General features: G+C 38.3%; 1 long non-coding RNA gene across 1 annotated transcript in view; it reads left to right on the top strand.

Annotated features, from left to right (window-relative positions):
- Positions 1 to 16,171, top strand: part of LOC132346116 (uncharacterized) — a 28,300-nt gene extending 12,129 nt beyond the window's left edge. Inside the window, exons 4-5 of the long non-coding RNA XR_009495832.1 lie at positions 10,738 to 11,280; positions 16,021 to 16,171. This is a non-coding gene — a long non-coding RNA (uncharacterized lncRNA). The remainder of the gene's footprint in view (positions 1 to 10,737; positions 11,281 to 16,020) is intronic.
- Positions 16,172 to 19,140: the final 2,969 nt, after the last annotated feature.

Genomic DNA, 19,140 nt, shown 5'->3' with positions numbered 1-19,140 from the left:
AACTGATATACAAGTATTAGTAATGCACCATGGTGTCTGTGCTAGTTTCCTTGAGCTGCCATAAGAAATTACCACAAACTGATTGGCTTGAAACAGAAATTTATCCTTTCACAGTTTTGGAGGCTAGAAATCCAAATCAGCAGGGCTGTGCTCTCCCTGAAGGCTCTAGGGGAGGATCCTTCCTTGCCTCTTCCTAGTTTCTGATGGTTGCTGACAATCTTGGGCTTTCCTTGGCTTGTGTGAGTGTTAAATCCAATCTCTCTCTCCATCTTCACGTGGCCATCTTCTCTCTGTGCCTGTGTCCAGATTCCATTCTTTTTGTAAAAATACCAGTCATATTGGATGTAGGGCCCACTCTAGTCCAGTATGACCTCACTTTGCATGATTATATCTGCAAAGACCCTATTTCCAAATAAGGTCATATTCACAGGTTTTCAGGGGGACATGAGTTTTGGAGGGACGTTATTCAATCTGTTGTAACTACTCATGGATTTAGTTCATCTCTTTGTGGCTCTTTTATGCTCTTCTGTATTTTTTTCTTCTTAGATATTTGCTTCACATATTTTTGGCTATTTTTCTTTCTTTTTAAAAATATTTGATTGGATCACCAAGGGAAGAAAGATTAAAGTTACATCATTTTGGTGATTACAAAGCAGACAGACTATGGGGCAAGTGGTTTGTCTTACCCCTCTTTACTCCCCTCCATAGGATATATACTCATATTTTCACTATCCCTTTGCTACATGGAAGACTATGGGTTGGTGAGGGAAGATTTCGGTGAATAATGAGCCATCAACAGGCTTCTCCGTATGCTGTTTTATAGTCCATAGACCCTAATAAGATGTTCTGCCAGGTAACTCCCAGTTCTCTGTTGCCCATGCCACAAGTTCTTCCTTCCCTGTATTCTTTTGCCTGAAGCTACCTGCCTCCAACCAGGGAACACTCCTGGTAAAAAGATTTCCTTTTGGCCCCTCTTAATATATCACTTAAAAGAATACCACAATTCTCTTCCATTTCCCAGCAAATGTGAGTTCACAATAACTAAACCGTAGAACTGGTGGATTATTTGGGCAGAGAGGAAATGTGGAAACAGAGACTCTTCTGCCTTCCCAAGCCCTCTCTGCTCAGGCCTCTTCCTCACCCTTCCCCAAGTAGGGAAGAGTTGCTAAACTGATTGTTCAAAGTCTTGAAATACTAATGGGCAGTCTGATGATGAGGTTTACTGTGTTCATGCTCATGCACTCATGGGCTTTCTGCTGCAACCCTCCATCATCCTGCTGGTGTGGTGGGAACCTGAATCTGCCTTGTTGATCACCACAAAGTATGCCTGCACTCGTTGGTCATTGCTTTGATTTCTCGCCCATGACAGGCCAGAAGTGGTAAGAGCCTATCGTAGGTTAGGAGTAGGGGTAAGAAGTGGCTCCACTTTGTAGTGTAGAGTATGGGCACACACAGCCCACCCGAGTCTTTTACCGTCATTGTGCACTGGCGGTAATTGGGCAGGGCTAAGCCAGTAAAATCACAGAAACAACCCAGCACTTTGCACTTTGTGTGTTGGGGGGCTGGGGGGAAGGCACAGCAGGAAATTTGAGTAAGGGTGGTTGTCAGAGCAGAACATGTATATTTTGGATCCCTTAGCCAAATATGTCAACATCCCAGCAACACTTCTAACAAGTATGTTACAAGCAATGTCTGCAATAAGAGAACTGGGTTTATTAGCTGGCTTAACTTATTCAGGCCATTCATTAGTTTAAATAATTGGGAATTGGTCCTATTGTGGCAGCCCATGGTATGTTGTAGGTAGCCCATTTCATAGATGAAGCTATGTTACATTGTTATAGGAAGTATGAAGCATGTTCACACTGTTCATGGGGCTCTCAAGGTAAAAATACTGAAGTGGTTTGCCATTCTCTTCTCCAGTGGACCACATTTTGTCTGAACTCTTCACCGTGTCCTGTCTGTCTTGGGTGGCCCTACATGGCATGGCTCATAGTTTCATTGAGTTAGACAAGGCTGTGGTCCATCTGATCGGATTGGTTAGTTTTCTGTGATTGTGGTTTTCATTCTGTCTGCCCTCTGATGGAGAAGAGTAAGAGACTTATGGAAGCTTCCTGATGAGAGAGGAGGCCTTACAAATAGCTGAGAAGAGAAAAAACATGAAACGCAAAGGAGAAATGGAAAGATATACCCACTTGAATGCAGAGTTCCAAAGAATAGCAAGGAGGAATAAGAAAGCCTTCCTCAGTGATCAGTGCAAAGAAATAGAGGAAAACAATAGAATGGACAAGACTAGAGAACTCTTCAAGAAAATTAGAGATCCCAAGGGAACATTTCATGCAAAGATGGGCATAATAAAGGCCAGAAATTGTAGGGACCTAATAGAAGCAGAAGATATGAAGAAGAGGTAGCAAGAATACACAGAAGACCTGTACAGAAAAGATCTTCATGACCTAGATAACCATGATAGTGTGATCACTCATCTAGAGCCAGACATCCTGGAATGCGAAGTCAAGTGGGCCTTAGGAAGCATCACTATGAACAAAGCTAGTGGAGGTGATGGAATTCTAGTTGAGCTATTTCAAATCCTAAAAGATGATGCTGTGACAATGCTGCACTCAATATGCCAGAAAATTTGGAAAACTCAGCAGTGGCCACAGGCTGGAAAAAATAAGTTTTCATTCTGATCCCAAAGAAAGGCAATGCCAAAGAATGTTCAAACTACTGCACAATTGCACTCATCTACACTCTAGCAATGTAATGCTCAGAATTCTCCAAGCCAGGCTTGAACAGTACGTGAATCATGAACTTACAGATGTTCAAGCTGGATTTAGAAAAAACAGAGGAACCAGAGATCAAATTGCCAACATCTGTTGGATCATCGAAAAAGCAAGAGAGTTCCAGAAAAAAACATCTATTTCTGCTTTACTGACTATGCCAAAGTCTTTGACACTGTGGATCACAACAAACTGTGGAAAATTCTGAAAGAGATGGGAATACCAGACCACCTGCCCTGCCTCTTGAGAAATTTGTGTGCAGGTCAAGAAGCAAGAGTTAGAACTGTACTTGGAACAACAGACTGATTCCAAATTGGGAAAGGAGTACATCAAGGCTGTATATTATCACCCTGCTTATTTAACTTATATGCACAGTACATCATGAGAAATACTGGGCTGGATGAAGCACAAGGTGGAATCAAAATTACTGGGAGAAATATCAGTAACCTCAGATATGCAGCTGACACCACCCTTATGGCAGAAAGCGAAGAAGAACTAAAGAGCGTCTCGATGAAAGTGAAAGAGGAGAGTGAAAAAGTTGGCTTAAAACTCAACATTCATGTCCATATGGACATGGGGAGAAGAGAGGAGAGGATGAGATGTGTGGAAAGACTAACATGGAAACTTACATTACCATATGTAAAATAGATAGCCAACGGGAATTTGCTGTAGGCTCAGAAAACTCAAACAGGGTCTCTGTATCAACCTAGAGGGGTGGGATGAGGAGGGAGACAGGAGGGAGGTTCAAAAGGAAGGGGATATATGTATACCTATGGCTGATTCATGTTGAGGTTTGACAGAAAACAACAAAATTCTGTAAAGCAATTATCCTTCAATAAAAAACAAACACACACACACACAAAAAAAACCCCTCAACATTCAGAAAACTAAGATCATGGCATTGGGTCCCATCACTTCATGGCAAATAGATGGGGAAACAATGGAAACAGTGACAGACTTTATTTTTTGGGCTCCAAAATCACTGCAGATGGTGACTACAGTCGTGAAATTAAAAGACACTTGCCCCTTGGAAGAAAAGTTATGGCCAGCCTAGACAGCATATTGAAAATCAGAGACATTACTCTGCCAACAAAGGTCCATCTATTCAAAGCTATGGTTTTTCCAGTAGTCATGTATGGTTGTGAGAGTTGGACCATAAGGAAAGCTGAGTGCTAAAGAATTGATGCTTTTGAACTGTGGTGTTGGAGAAGACTCTTAAGAGTCCCTTAGACAGCAAGGAGATCCAACCAGTCCATCCTAAAGTTAAACAATCCTGAATATTCATTGGAAGGGCTGATGCTGAAACTCCAATACTTTGGCCACCTGATTCGACGAACTGACTCATTAGAAAAGACCCAGATGCTGGGAATGATTGAAGGCAGGAGGAGAATGGGACGACAGAGGATGAGATGGTTGGAATGCATCACCAACTTGATGGACCTGACTTTGAGTGAACTCTGGGAGTTGGTGATGGACAGGGAAGCCTGCTTTGTTTGCAGTCCATGGGGTCGCAAAGAGTTGGACACGACTGAGTGACTGAACTGAACTGAACTGATGAAGCATGTACTTTGAAAGTGGCTTTACACTTATTCATGGCATCGTTGTACAACAAAAGAGAATATCATTTCATAGTGGCTCTGACTAATGTGTTACTAGCCAGTCATTAGATCCTAATGTTTACATCTCTGTGTAATACTTAAGTTTTACTGGACACAACACTGTTAATACTGGTGCTATTGGAATATTTTTTATTAAGCTATTCAGTGACTAGCTTTGACGCTGTGGCAATATTCTAGATCCTAAGTTATTAACTGAATATGTATTGGACTCTGGTTCTTTGTCTTATCAAAGAGAAAGGTTATTAAAATTATGAAGGATTTAGCTTATCAAAGGTCCTTTGCAAGATCATTAGTTAAAACAGAATTTGGAAATGTAGTTTATTTCAAATTAAACCAAAGTATATATTATTAATAAAACCATTAAAACCAGCAAGACTGTTAACTATTTTTAATGGATTGGTTAAAAGAGCAGAATTTTTAAATCCATATATATAAAGTTTTGACAAGATAAAATAATTAATTGATCTGTTTCTTATGAATAAGAGTTTAATATTTATAAGGAATAATTTTACATATATCTAGTTTTAGTCATTTGGTTATACATTTAACATTTCTGTAGTTCCAAAAGAACCCAAGCTGATATAAATAAAGATTATTAGAAAAATACATAAAGTAAAACTATTAAAAATATTTTGTGACAGGTAGGATACAATTATTATCTGTAAATGAGTGTAATCATGGGTGACAGGTATGATATGGGTAAAATTTTTAAGCAAATTGACAAGAAAGAGAAAAACATGTTTTTGTGCTACCTTCTTCCAGAACCTGAATGGACTCTAATGGAATAAACTCTTCCTTGTTTTTTCCCACAAGAACATGAATTTTTCACATGAGTACCATTAACAGATCATTCATTGTTTTTGTTCAGTCTAAGTCGTGTCCTATTCTTTGTAATGTATCCTATTCTTTGTAACTACAATGGACTATAGCCCACCATGCTCTGTCCATGAGATTCTCCAGGCAAAATACTGGAGCAGGTTACTATTTCCTTTCTCCAGGAGATCTTCCTGACCCAGGGATTGAACCTGGGTTTCTTGCATCGTAGGCAGACTTTTTACCATCTGAGCCACCAGGGAAGCCCTGTCAGTAAACTTTCAGGAAATGTCAGAGTTGCTGCATTTTCAGGCTGAGGAAGCAACGCCTATAACCAGAGTCCAGGAACACTCACTGGAGGTAAACTAATACCCACAAAAATTATGTACTTATCCATGGTGACCCAGAAAATCATTAGGCTCAAATCCTTGGGCTCCTGAGACAACCCTTCTTTTTGCTCTCATTTATAATGTTATGTGCTTCCCTGTTATATACCTTCTGAACGAACCTCTCAGTGTGTGCTTTGGCATAGCTAAATTTTTTGAGGCTTTTACCTGGACCATGAAACACACGTTCCACTTTGTGGTGCTACACAGATTCAGATGTAAAATGTGAATTGAGTCCTTATGACTACATACTGACTTCAATCCATTTGGACAACTTCAACTTAATATCACTGAAAATTCCTTGCATGGATCATGAGGAAGATGTGACCCCCATAACTCCCTCAGCTCATTATAACCTTCCATCTCCTCTAGAGCAAGTGAACTGGGTATTATTTTCATTTATGCTGCCTTATCTATAATCATTTAAAGAAATATTTAACTGTATGAAAATGAAGGTTGCAAGTGAAGGAGAAAATATTCAGGGGGTGTTTGCACTACTTTTTTTTTGGCTAACTGGCCCAAGGTGAGTTCACTACAAAGTTACCAACTCATGCTAATGAGATTGTCTGAAATCTGCCAGCCCACTCTGGTCTCGCTTCACGTCCTGTGCTACTGAAGTTTTGCTCATGGCCTCGGCATTGTTCTTCATGGTATCTGTGCCTGGGTCTGTTAAGACCTTTCATACAATAGCCTCAGAACTCTGGTTGCAATTAGAGTTTTGATTAGCTGTCAGTGATGTCATAGCCATGGTTATTTTAAATCCACTGTGCTAAGTGTTTTCCTTTTCTTAATGTACTGTAGAAATTCCATTTCTTGACAGCAATAAGACACTTCAGGCAGTGTGTTTTGGGGCCAATATTGCACTTCTCATGGAGTTAAGACACTTGGCCTTCAGCCTCATGACTTATAACACAATCTGAGTTATGCTATAATCACCCAGATATATACATGGCCTGTTGTGTTTTATTGCTTAAATGGAACCTGTCCCAGTGCCTCATCAACTGACAAGGTGGGAATATAGCCCCGGATGACTGTTCAGATTCCCACTGGGAGTTGCATTTGGTCAGATCTCCTTCAGCCTTTCAGGGATTGCACTGAAACTCTGGAGGCCTTTGGTGTACTTACCACACAACAGAAATTAAACCCTCCAGCATCTCAGGTCTCCCTGCCAGACTGGCCAACTTAGGTTGCCAAATATCTCCCCCTCAACACATTTACTGAACTTTAAAACAGCAGAATAGCATTGAATGAAGTCCAGTAATTTTTATAGGATATATTTTAGTCACTAGACTTTGAAGACTATTCCAACATTAATTATAAAGTTTCTGTGTCTGGATAACATATTGTTAACAGTTATTTCGCAAGTGCTAATGGCAAGATGGAAGATTTCCAATAACTTTGTTGAGGAAGTGGCAATTAAAATATTGAGCACTACAGGGTACATACAAAATAAAAATAATCTTGAAAACACAGCACTGTACTTCATGATAAACATGGGGGTGTACCCTGTATTTTCAAATAGATATGATGTCTTTGCACTTTCCATCTCTTTTGGTTGAAGGAAGATCAAGAAGTTTCTACTTTGCTGGTTTGTTAATTTTTAAAGGCAGTATAAAATGCCAGGGCTCTGGGCTGGTTTGATATTATTTACCACAACATCATGAAATGATTTTAAGACAAGTTGTTATCCATATTTCTTTCAATAACAAATATCACTAAAATGAGATCATTGGCTTCATGTGACAATTTATGACTCTGGAAATGCATGAGCTGTCTTTTTTAAAGACTTTCAAAGCCCTCATCTAGCATGGTTTTCCCTCCAGAGCTCTCTGGTGTGACCACCCATCTTCCAAACTCACCCTACCACAGTCAGCCAACAGCTTGGGGTTGTTCTCTAGTCAGAACCTGAGAGCAGAGTGGTGGACAACAGGAGGTGGCAGGCAGGATGGAGGACACTCCAGGGCATATGGGATCAGAGGAAAGACAGAGGGTTGAAGGGACTTGCCCAGGGTCACAAGGCTGGGGATCTTTAGCCTGTGCGTGTGGACTCTGGGTCCAGATATATGTCATCTTCACCTTATTGCTTCCCATCATTTTAAATTCAGAGTACAAATTATTAATTGCACAATCAAGACCACTAGAATCAAAACAAACTGTCACATGGTACAATTACATTTTGAAAAGGATTTTAGACCAAGAATACATTTGCTTTCCAACTTTACTTTGTTCACTGCTTTCTTTTTTTTTTTTAGCACATCCTGATTGCTATGTAGCTTTAGGCCTGCTGCTGCTAAGTCACTTCAGTCGTGTCCTACTCTGTGCGACCCCAGAGACAGCAGCCCACCAGGCTCCCCCGTCCCTGGGATTCTCCAGGCAAGAACACTGGAGTGGGTTGCCATTTCCTTCTCCAATGCATGAAAGTGAAAAGTGAAAGTGAAGTCGCTCAGTCGTGTCTGACTCTTAGTGACCCCATGGACTATAGTCTACCAGGCTCCTCCATCCATGGGATTTTCCAGGCAAGAGTACTGGAGTGGGTTGCTATCGCCTTCTCTGAGCTTCTAGGTTTCTCTTTTTAATTTGGTGAAATAATTTTTTTTTTTTTACCTGAAGTGTAATCTGTATTTCCCACTTTGGTTTAAAATGTAATGCTTATCATTTATTGGCTAATGATATCAAACTTTGCTATAATATCACCATGTGAAGTTTCCTGCTAAAGTAATTTCCTTAAGGTTGTGCTTTTCTGGGATCAGTGTATACTTCCCCTGATCTTCCTTTGTGGATAATATTTTAAAAACACTGTTATCTCTGAAGTTTTGTAAAAGAGCAATGGGATCAGGAATTAGCTCTTCTTTTCTCATGCAAGAACAATAATGAACATAAAAAATTGAAGTTACCAGGAGTTGGTATTTTTAAAAAAATGTTAAGGATCTATACTCAGGCAATAATTAATGACATTTCTTCTTTTATAACCTCTGTATTTACAGAGTTAATTCTATATTTTCATATTGCTTTACTCACTTTTATGAATCCTAATATTAAACCAGATTATTAGATTAATTTAGATTAGCTTTCTTAACTTTTTTGTTTACCAATATTTCAAGGGCGTATGAATTCAGTTAAATAGTTCCTTTCTAAAATTTCATTATCTAGGAGAAGGCAATGGCAACCCACTCCAGTACTCTTGCCTGGAAAATCCCATGGACGAAGGAGCCTGGTGGGCTACTGTCTGTGGAGTCGCTGAGTCAGACTGAGCTGAGTCAGACTGAGCGATTTCACTTTCACTTTTCACTTTCATGCATTGGAGAAGGAAATGGCAACCCACTCCAGTGTTCTTGCCTGGAGAATCCCAGGGACGGGGGAGCCTGGTGGGCTGCCGTCTATGGGGTCACGCAGAGTCGGACACGACTGAAGCGACTTAGCAGCAGCAGCAGCCTAAAAACAAATACTTCTTTAGGCTGCCATCCTAAGAGAGGATTCATTATTTGTTGATTTATTGCTCCTTATGAGAGGACTTATTATTTATTGTTCAGTAAATATTCTTGGTTAACATTGGGTGAATATATTACCTTTACACCTTTGCCTCATAGAGGGAAAACATCTATTTTTTCTTTTCATGTTCAATATGTTGTGATGTCTTCATCAATAGATGTTTAAAAAATGCACATAAACTGTGGAAGCTGAAAATATGTATTTAATCAATGGCATTTTTTCTCTAAAAACCCTATTCTTAATTCATGAATCACAGAAGTCATATGTTTAGAAAAAAATCATTGGTTATATGTAAATGACACTGGAAAGATTTTCTGATTTTCCAAGTGATTTTTAAGACTAATAAACTAACACAGTCAAGCACAGAAGTGGGAAAAGCTTCTAGGTAAAAAGCTAGCATCAGGGGTTGGGATAGTAAACTTTTAGTGAATTTCAGCATAACAATCTCACTCTTCTGTTTTGCTAATATATCTCTAAGAATATTTACAGAATTGATTTTGAAATACAAATTTTTAAAGCTAGAAATAAAATTCATATGAACAGAATTTGGTTGAGAAGATGATCTTAAAAACTAAAGGTAGTTTTCCTGTTGGTAGCTGGACCCCCTGGGAACCAATTAGTGAATTCTTAATCTAAATTAAATGTCAGGTCTTGAAACAGTTAACCTCCAGAAAATGTACAGTTTATCCCTAGAATGGATATAAGTACTGTGTGATTAGATGGGAGTCATTAAAAATAACTTGAAATAATTGTTACCTATGATAGCTTAGTTGGTAAAGAATCCGCCTGCAATGCAGGAGACCCCGGTTTGATTCCTAGATTGAGAAGATTGGCTGGAGAAGGGATAGGCTGCCCACTCCAGTATTCTGGCCTGGAGAATTCCATGGACTGTATAGTCCATGGGGTTGCAAAGAGTTGGACATGACTGAGTGACTTTCACACCACACATACCAGAGTCACTGGAAAAAACAGTATTTACCTGTTAGTGACATTGTGAGTTTTTATGACTAATACTCCAGCAAATTTTCCTCTTGATTTTATTCCATGTCCTCCTGATGCTATAGCTATTCTACCAGATACTAAGAACCAAGGTTTGGACTAGACTCACTATAGCCAGTGAAAGAGAATCTTCTAGAGTTTGATGGTTTGGGCTTTGACAACTGAAAGGTTTGACTTTAACTGCTATCTCTGCCTTTATATCTTAGTGAATTTGAAAAACCCCAACTATGTCGCTTTCAGACAGAATGGTAAGACAATTGTAGGGACTGCAAAGACAGATTTTAATACATTTTTCAGGATGTATTAAAAGTATGTGATATTGAGATATCTTTTTTCATTTTGTGTGTGTGTGTGAAAACACTCTTTATCCCAGTAACCTATTTGTTCCATTGTCTTGTCAAATTATCTCTGAAGAAAATTTTTGAAAATGCTCTTATTGAAAATATGTAAGCTATGATCAATGAAAGTTTTTCTACCTCTTCTAAGCCATACAGCCAGATAGCATTTTATAAGACTGTTTTACACTTAGATGTGGCCAGATGGGTGGGTTCTAGCCAATAGAATGAGTAGAAGTGATGTATAGCATTTCTGAGCCTGGTGTATAAAAACTTCCTGATAGATTCTCTATGTTCTTTTCCTTCATGTGAATTGATGCAGGGGAGTGTGGCAACCTCAGGAACTTTGTGTTAAAGCTGATAGAATCACAACTGGGATGAGCACGGGACCCTGAATCAGTGCCTGGAGGTGACCCCCAGTAAATCAGTAACACTCATTTTGGCCGTACATGAGTGAGATATATTTTTTAACAATTATAAGCTTTGGTTTTGTTTTTATAGCAGCGAGCATTACCTTAACCAATAATCTGTGTACTTAGAATGTATTTTCTTTCACAATTTATTAGTTATGAATATTAGAAGTGCTGTTGTCAGCATTTAATGGTGTCATTGCATATGGGTGAAGCAGTTTCCTATTGAATAAATGTTTAGCTTTGTGACCATATTGTCGTTTCCCTTATTTTTACTGTTTTCTTCCTTCCCTGAGTTTACTAATATACATGAACAGGCTAGTCCAATTTCATTTGTCTTTCGCTGAGGCCACAGATCCCCTCCATCCCCACCCTGCCTCTGGAATTCTGCCTAAAATGAAACAGCAACAGAAGAGAGGTCAAGAACTTGGAAGGATTCATATGGGAGAAACCAGGTACAGCTTGATTTAATATCAATATTTCATATGTTCAGAGCATGGAGTCTCAGCTACAAGATAACAGCCCATCATTTTTATGCCTTTCCATCTGTGAAAAGCTGTTCCTCAAAGCACAGCATATGAACAACATAGCAGCTTTTCATTTTAGGCATCATATTTAGTGGGGGAAAGAGATCTTTTGATGCATGACTAGACTTGCAAGATAATTGAAATCTATGGAGTTTTAGGGCCAGACTCATAAAGAATACAGATTTCCTCCTGAAATATATTGCTGGGGAAAGGTACAGAGCACAAATCCTTAACATAATGAAAATTTTACCTCCTGCATATATAAAACAAAGGTAACACCATCTACTATCCACCAGTGAAGAAACAAGTACTTCATACACACTTAAGAGATAGTAGAGTAGGAGGAGCTACAAGGATAGAGTAAAATTTTAAAGAGAGTTTGGCAAGGGGAGGGCTGAATAGGCAACACATAAAGTATTTTTAGGGCAGTGAAAATATTCTGTCTGATACTACAGTGATGGAGATCAAACCAGTCAATCCTATAGGAAATCAACACTGAATATTCATTAGAAGGACTAATGCTTAAACTGAAGCTCCAATACTTTGGCTACCTGATGTGAAGAACCAGCTCTTTGGAAAAGACACTGATGCTGGGAAAGATTGAGGACAGGAGGAGAAGGGGACAACAGAGGATAAGATGGTTGGATGGCATCATCAACTCAAAGGACAGGAGTTTGAGCAAACTCTGGGAGATAGTGAAGGACAGAGAAGCCTGGCATGCTGCAGTCCATGGGGTAGCAAAGAGTTGGACGTGACTGAGCAACTGAACAACATCAACAGTGATGGATACATGTCATTATACATTTGTCCAAACCGATATAATGCATGACATCAAGAGTGAACCCTAATGTAAACTATGGACTTTGGGTGATTATGATGTGTCAGTGTAGATGGGGGAGGTTGTGCACATGTAGGAGAAGGCAGTGGCACCCCACTCCAGTACTCTTGCCTGGAAAATCCCATGGGCAGAAGAGCCTGGTAGGCTGCAGTCCGTGGGGTCGAGAAGAGTCGGACATGACTGAGCGACTTCACTTTCACTTTTCACTTTCATACATTGGAGAAGGAAATGGCAACCCACTCCAGTGTTCTTGGCTGGAGAATCCCAGGGATGGGGAGCCTGGTGGGCTGCCGTCTATGGGGTTGCACAGAGTTGGACATGACTGAAGTGACTTAGCAGCAGCAGCAGCATCAGCAGTGCACATGTAGGGGTAAGGGGGTACATGGGAAATCTCTGTACCTTCCTCTTAATTTTCCTGTAAATGTAAAATTTCTCTTTAAAAAGTCTTTTAAATTTTTATAGGAAGTCAAATAGATAATGCATTTAAATTTATAGAGTGAAGTTTTGTTTAAAAAAGTATCAATAATAATAATAGTAATAGTAATATAGATAAACCCCATTTAAAGCATTTTATAGCAAAGCATCGTCTTCATGGATCACAGCCTTGTCATGGCAAAGAGGCTTGGGTAATTCAATGAAACTATAAGCCATGCCATTCAGAGCATTCCAAAATGGACAGGTCATAGTGAAGAGTTGTGACAAAATGTGGTCCACTGAAAGAGGATTCTTGTATTCTTCCCAGGAGAACCCCATGAACAGTATGAAAAGGCAAAAATATGACACCAGAATATAAGCCCCTGAGGTAGGAAGGTATTTAATATGCAACTGGGGAAATGCAGCAATTACTAATAGTTCCAGAAAGAATGAAGAGGCTGAGCCAAAGTGGAAACAATGCTCAGTTGTGGATATGTCTGATGGTGAAAGTAAAGTCTGATGCTGTAAAGAACAATATTGCATAGGAACCTGGAATGTTAGGCCCATGAATTAAGGTAAATTAGATGTGGTCAAGCAGAGGAGATGACAAGAATGAACATGGACATCTTAGGAATCAGTGAACTAAATGGATGGGAATGGATGAATTTAATTCAGAGATTGATTATACCTATGACTGTGGGCAGGAATCCCTTAGAAAAAATGCAGTAGCCCTCATGGTCAACCAAAGAGTCCAAAATGCAGAACTTGGGTACAACTTCGAAAACCACAGAATGATCTCAGTTCATTTCCAAGGCAAACCTTTCAACATCACAGTAATCCAAGTCTGTGCCTCAATCACTGATGCCAAAGAAACTGAAGTTGATTGGTTCTATGAAGACCTATAAGACCTTCTAGAACTAACGGTTCTATGAAGACCTATAAGACCTTCTAGAACTAACAAAAAATATGTCCTTTTCATCATGGGGGATTGGAATACAAAAGTAGGAACCCAAGAGATTCCTGGAATAACAAGCAAATTTGCCCTCGGAGTACAAAATGAAGCAGGGCAAAGGCTAACAGGGTTTTGTCATGAGAACACACTGGTCATAGCAAACATCATTTTCCAGCAACCCAGGGGACAGCTGTACATATGGACATCACCAGATGGTCAATACTGAAATCAGACTGATTATGTTCTTCACAGCCAAAGATGAAGAAGCACTATACAGTCAGCAAAAAACAAGACTGGGAGCTGACTGTGGCTCGGATCATGAGCTCCTTATTATAAAATTCGGACTTAAATTGAAGAAAGTAGGGAAAACCAGTAGGCCATTCAGATATGACATAAATCAAATTCCTGATGATTGTACAGTGGAGGTGATGAATAGACTCAAGGGATTAGATCTGGTAGACAGAGTGACTGAAGAAATATGGATGGAAGTTTGTAACATCAGTTTAGTTCAGTTGCTCAGTCATGTCCGACTCTTTGCAACCCCTGAATGCCAGGCACGCCAGGCCTCCCTGTCCATCACCAACTCCTGGAGTTTACCCAAACTCATGTCCATTGAGTCTGTCATGGCAAATAGAAGGGGAAAAAAGTAGAAGGTAAATGACAGATTTTCTTTTCTTGGGTTCCAAAATCACTGGCGACAATGACTGCAGTCATGAAATTAAAAGATGCTTGCTCCTTGGAAGGAAAGCTATGACAAACCTTGACAGCATATTGAAAAGCAAAGACATCACTTTGTTGACAAAGGGCCATAGTCAAAGCTATAGTTTTTCCAGTAGTCATGTATGGATGTGAGATTGAACCATAATGAAGGCTAAGCACCAAAGAATTGATGCTTTTGAACTGTGGTGCTGGAGAAGAGTCTTGCGACTCCCTTGAGCTGTAAGGAGATCAAACCAATCTATCCTAAAGGAAATTAACCCTGAATATTCATTGGAAGGACTGATGCTGAAGCTGCAGCTCCAATACTTTGGCCACTGATGTGAAGAGCTGACTCATTGGAAAAGACCCTGATGCTAGGAAAGATTGAAGGCAAATGGAGAAGGGGACAGCAGAAGATGAGATGGTTAGATAATATCACTGACTCAATGGGCATGAATTTGAGCAACCCCCAGAAGATAGCTGAGGATATAGGAACTTGGTTGCTGTAGTCCAGGGGTCACAAAGAGTCAGACATGACTTAGCAACTGAACAACAGCAACAAGGAAAGCAGGAAATAGAAGTGGATCCATACTTTTTTATCTTTAGCAGAACTCCTGGCAAAATGAAAGCAATAGAAAAATAAAGAATGTCTCTCCCTTCCTGTCTTCCTATCACTCCTGTGGCATTATGGAGACCCCTTGGACCGAGTTCTCAGGTACCATCCCAGGTCAAGAACTTGTTAGGCAGGTACTTCACTTTCCATTAAAGCACCCAACATTACCCAGAGCTTTTAAAACACCAGGGAACACCGTGGCAACAAAAAGACCAATTAGTCTAATGATGGTTCTTATTGCTCAAAGCTCAAAGATGGAGATCGTGGCCCTTACTAGTGTACTGTTGCAATAATATTTTTCCATGGAAGACCTCTCTTTGTGAAATCAATGTGAATAATCCATCTATTTCATAATTCACACGGGAGCAGATTTTCAGAATAGTAGCACTTTTGTTGAGTAACACCTAAATCATAACAACATAAAAATTCCAACAAGACTATGTGTTTAGGAGAGTCATCTATCTTTCATCTCATCTCTTCTGTCACATCTCTTTCTGTATGAACTGTAAGCTACTTCAGTATATTATTCAGATGAGTCATAGAATATCCTTTCTTAAATTCTTATGTGTAAGGAGATAGATTTCTGAAATATTTTTAAGCCATCATTCATTCAACTTTAATCAAAAACTTATGTTCTAGGCTTAGCTACGGTAAAGCCTCAAGGAATACATAAACAACAACAACCACAAACTAAACAAATACATAAACCAAAGCAGCTAGCAATTATTAGCTGTCATGAAATGGTGTGAAGTATTTCATTTAATCCTCACAAACACCCTACAAAGCAAATACTAATAGGATCTTTGTTTTCCACATGAGCAAACTGAGGTTCAAAGTGGTTGAGTCACCCACCCAAGCTGGAGAACAGCAGAGCCCATGTTGTATTTTATCTAGAGTGTGCACTCTTAACCTCCACATGATGTTTTCTATTGTCTCTATTCTAGGATACTATCATAAACTCTATTTGAGGGGACAGACATGCTAGCATGTAATTTGGGTTTTTTGTTTTCTTGTTTTGTTATTAACATTTTTATTCAATTTATTTAAACTGAAAAACTAACCAAATCACCTATTTCTTCCACACCCTACCCTTTGCGTCTTGCAGACACCAATCTGTTCTCCATATCTATGAGCTTTTTATTTTGTTTTCAGATTCCACATATAAGAGGGATCATATCATCATATGGTAATTGTCTTTCTCTGTCTACTTTTTTCATTTAGCATGACATCCTCAAGTTTTATCCACCTTGTTGTGGATAGTAAGATTTCATTCTTTTTATGGTTGAATAATATTCCACTGTAACTAAACTAAAATTTCTTTTTTGTGCTTATTTTTTATTGAAGTATAGTCTATATACAATATTATATAAGTTACAAGTGTATAGTATAATGATTCACAATGTTTAAATACTATATTCCATTTATACTTATTATAAAATATTGGCCATATTCCCTGTGTTGTACTATATAACTTTGTAGCTTATTTTACACATAATAGTTTGTACCTCTTAATTCCCTACCCCTATATTATTATCTGTTACCCACCCCACCATGGGACTATTATTTGTTCGAGTTTGTTCTGTATATTTATGTCTGTTTCTTGTCATATTCAGTAATTTGCTTTATTTTTTAGTTTCCACATATAAGTGGTATACAGTATTTGTCTTTCTCTGTATAAATTACTTTACTTACCATTATGCCCTCCCTCAATGTTGTTGCAAATGGCCAAATTTAATTTTTTTTTTATGTGTGAGTAGTATCCTTCATGTGTGTATACATGCCTTTGTTTTCTTCTAGGAGCTTTATGATTCCAGGTCTTATGTTTAAGTTTTAATCCATTTTGAGTTGATTTTTATGTAGAGTATAAGACAGTGATCAAGTTTCATTCTTTTGCAGGTGGCTATCCAATTTTCCCACTACCGTTTATTGAAGAGATTATCCTTTCTCACTGCATATTCTTGCATCTTCCTCAGTTTCTTTCATTGATGTCTTACAGTTTTCAACATGTAGGTGTTTTACCTCCTCAGTTATTTATTCCTAGATATTTTGTTCTGTTTTATGCAATTTTAAACAAGATTATTTTTAAATTTCCCTTTCTGGTAGTTCATTATTTGTATATAGAAGCACAAAATATTTTTGCATATTGATTCTGTATCTTGCAAATCTACTGAATTCATTTCTAAGTTATAACATATTTTTGGTGGAGTCTTTAGGATTTTCTGTATATAATTTCATATCATCTGCAGATAGTAACAGTTTTACTTCTTCCTTTCCAATTTGGATGTTTTTTATTTCTTTTTCTTGACTATTGCTCTTGCTAAGATTTCCAATAAAATCTTGAATAAAAGTGATAAGAGTGAACATCTTTGTCTTATTCCTGATCTTACAGGAAAAGCTTTCAGCTTTTCACCTTGAGTATGATATAAGCTATGTATTTATCATATACAGCCTTTATTTTGTTGAAGTATGTTCCTTCTATACCTGTTTTGTTGAGATTTCTTCATAAGTGGCTGTTGCATTTGATCAATTGCCTTTTCTGCATCTTTTTACATGATCATATGATTTTTACCTTTCATTTTGTTAATGTGGTATATCACATTGACTGATTTGTGGATGTTGAATCATCCCTGCATCTCTGGAATAAATCCCACTTAATCGTGGTATATGATTCAGTTAATGTATTGTTGAATCCAGTTTGCTAATACTTTTTTGAGGATTTTTGCATCTATGTTCAAATTATTCTATGTTAATCTAGATTTTTCAAATCAAGCAAGTAATTTGAATGTATTAAGAATGTACAGTGTGAGTGTTCTCTGGCGGTCCAGAGGTTAAGACTCCATGCTTTCACTGCAGGGTGCATGGGTTAGATCCCTAGTTGGGAATTCATCCGGCATGTGGCCCAGTGCAGCCAAAAAAACAAAACCAACCAAACAACAACAACAAAGAATGTATAATATGATTCTAGAGCACAGCAGAGGGAGAGAATAACTTGTGCTGCGGAAGTGAGGAAAAAAGGATGTGATTATGTTGGGGTTACTGGATGAAGAATGAGTGACAGACACTGCAAGCAGAGAGGAATTGTTTTCAGACCACAAAAAGCATGCTATGATGCACTAGTGATGGGATTCCAGTGTGGAGGTTATGATGAAAAGTAGACAGAGGCCAGATGGTTAAGAAGTCTAAATGTGCAAGATGTTGAAAAGGTCCTTACGTAGAGATATTAAGAGGATTTTTTCCCCCCAAACAAAGCTGTTTGTATTGCGGAGAATGGACAGAAACAATGATGGATGGGTAGAATGATGACCTTTGTACTGTCATTTATTTATTATTTTGTTTCTGAGTATATTGTTTCAGAAGAAAGAATGAGATTTATGTCTTGTGGAAAATTTTATATTAATTAAATGGTAATGGCAACTTCCATGTATTAAGGGCCTGCTCTGAGCTGGTTGCTGTTTGAAACTTTGCATGTTATTTTACTTAATCCTTAAAAATACTTTTGCAGTTATGCTGGATTTATGTCTGCTGATATATGTCTAAAAGCATCCTCATTTTATTGATGAGGATTTGGAGGCTCTGAGAGTTTAAAATGCTTGTCCTAGATAATTCAATTCTAAATAGCCAAAGACTGAGTTCCAATTATGTTTTGAACAAGGAAAGTATAGAGTTAGGTGATATTTGCAACCTTTCAAATGGCTTTATTGAGATGTATAAGTTTAGCATGTCTGGTTTTTAGAAAGTCTAAACAATTTTTCAGTCACACCTAATATTTGGTCAGTGTTGATCAGGATGGATTTTTAGTCTTCTCATTTTTAAACATAAATTTTCAGTTAGAGTATATTCATATTACACTGAACTCTAAGGGAAAATACCAATGACAAACACAGAACAGCTCTCTTAGATTCACAGCAACCTACATAGCAAATCGAAAGAAACTGTGTAGTCCTATCACACAAACATATTTTTGATATTGATTTCTGGAACCATGCACTGTGTGCTTGCCATTCTCTGCAGTGGGAGTTCAGGCAGCCTCCAGCCAAACTAAAATAGATTTGTAGAATCAAATTGATTTTTTTTTTTTTTTTTTGGTTATTTGCCCTCAGTGTAGCACCATTTCTCATATACTTGAGGCTGACCTAAGTTTGGGAGATTTGCCAATCAATTGTTCAGACTTCTTTCTTTATTTTATAACCCATAGGATACTACTGACCAACACAGGAAAACATCTGTAATAAAGAAAGCCAAAAGCTACTAAGAACTTAATATTAGATGGTC

Source organism: Bos taurus, chromosome 9 (assembly GCF_002263795.3).
Source record: "Bos taurus isolate L1 Dominette 01449 registration number 42190680 breed Hereford chromosome 9, ARS-UCD2.0, whole genome shotgun sequence".
Taxonomy (NCBI): domain Eukaryota; kingdom Metazoa; phylum Chordata; class Mammalia; order Artiodactyla; family Bovidae; genus Bos; species Bos taurus.
The sequence above is the reverse complement of the archived record's forward strand: the minus strand, read 5'-3'. Positions and strand labels throughout refer to the sequence as shown.